We start from the raw sequence: 1943 nt of genomic DNA, 5'->3' as shown, positions 1-1943 counted from the left end.
CTGATAGCCAGGGTCTCTCAGAGGCAGCATGAACCCAGGTGTACCTGCCCCCAAACCCCGCTGACCTAATCACATACCACACAATAAGTCCATGATCCAGTCCCTCCTTGTGATTTGCAGGGAATATAAGGACAGCAGTGTCATTGCTTGCTGGTGAGATGTGATCATCACTAACAGGTGGTGTAGTGCATTGAGAATATGGTGTCTGGAATCACACTACTTACATGTAAATTCTGCCTCTGCCTCTTATCACCCTTGTGATCCTGGGAACGCTTTGTAGCCTGCTGTGCCTTAAGGTTCCATTTTATATAGCTGAAGATTCAATGAGGTAGTGTATGTATTTACCACAGTGCTAACTCCTGTTTTGTTCCATCTAAGGGTAATATTATCTGTGATTTATGGTGTGGCTACCACATTATGATCTTGGATAGAATGCTCTACACTTGGTTAAGAAGGCAGCTTGTCAAGGAATCTCTTCTTTAAAGATTCACATCTTTAGTCCTCAGGCTATAGACCAGAGGGTTCAGCATGGGGATGATAATAGTGTAGAAGGCAGACACAGTCTTGTTTTGCTCCATAGAACTGAGAGAACTTGGAGCACACATGGAGGTGATGGTGCCTTTGAAGAGGCAGATGACAGTGAGGTGGGAGGCACAGGTGGAGAATGCTTGGCTCTACACCTCCAGGCAACACATTCTGCAGATGGTCACTAGAATATAGGCATAGGAGACCAAGATCACAGCAATAGTAAAAAGGATAAGAAAAGCACAGGATAAGAAGACAATGGTCTCAACCTCAGCAGTGTCTGCACAGGCAAGATGGAGCACAGGGGGAATGTCACAGAAATGATGGCTGATGATGTTGGGGCCACAGTAGGGCAGCTTGAAGATACAACCAGTCAGTAAGGCAGGGTTGGCAGCAGAAGTGGCATAGGCGGTTGCCACAAGAAGGCCACCCAGATGTTGGGACTGATGGCGTGGTGGAGGAGAGGGTGGCAGATGGTAGCAAATCTGTCATAGGCCATGGTGGCCGCGAACAGACACTTGGCAGTACCATGGAGGTTCATGAGAGCCATCTGGACCACATGGCCTGTGAAGGAGATGGACTGGTTTGCAATCAAGAAGCTCTCTGGCAGCTTGGGGGTGTCCACTGTGGAAAAGAAGGAGTCTGTGAAAGAGATGGGACTTAGGAAGAAGTACATAGATTTGTGGAGCTGTGGATTGGTTTGGATCAGAGTGGCCATGCCCACATTGCCCATGAGAGTGACAGAGTAGATGAACAGGAATAGCACAAAGAGGATGTCCTTTAGACTTCCAGCTGTGTTTTCCCCAGCAGGAGAAACAGGGTGACTTGGGTGCAATTTTCCATCATAGTGAACATGTCACTACACAAACATCAAATAGAATAATGCTTGCACCCTAAAGTCAGACCCAGGGGTCACTGCCTATCCATAACCCTCTTTTTATGAGACAAGGTCCCATATAGTGTAGGCTGGCCTCAAATTCACTAGGTAGCCAAGAATGACCCTGAACTTCTGATGTCCTACTGCTACCTCTTAAGTGCCAGGGTTACAGGTGTGTACCATCATATCTCATGAGTGCTAGGCATTGAACCTAGGCCTTTGCCTATGCTAGGAAAGTCTTCTATCAACTGAGTAATGCCTCCAAGGCCCCAAAGCTTCTAGTGCCGCAGGATGCAACAGGGAAAGTGGGGAAGGGAGACAGGATGAACTGAATACCTGCTATGACTTAAGAAATTTGTGTAATTTCCTTAACAGACATTTAAATATCATGAACAGTTATTTTTAATTTTAAATTTATTTTTTATTGACAACTTCCATGATTGTAGACAATAACCCATGGTAATTCTCCCCCTCCCCCCACTTTTCCCTTCGAAACTCCACTCTCCATGATATCTCCACCCCCTCTCAATCAGTCTCTCTT

General features: G+C 46.2%; 1 pseudogene; it reads right to left on the bottom strand.

Moving 5' to 3' along the window:
- Nucleotides 1-447: 447 nt before the first annotated feature.
- LOC101601467 lies at nucleotides 448-1371 on the bottom strand (annotated as a pseudogene).
- Between the last annotated feature and the right edge of the window lie 572 nt (nucleotides 1372-1943).

This window comes from Jaculus jaculus, chromosome 1 (genome assembly GCF_020740685.1).
Source record: "Jaculus jaculus isolate mJacJac1 chromosome 1, mJacJac1.mat.Y.cur, whole genome shotgun sequence".
In the NCBI taxonomy this organism is placed as follows: domain Eukaryota; kingdom Metazoa; phylum Chordata; class Mammalia; order Rodentia; family Dipodidae; genus Jaculus; species Jaculus jaculus.
The sequence above is the reverse complement of the archived record's forward strand: the minus strand, read 5'-3'. Positions and strand labels throughout refer to the sequence as shown.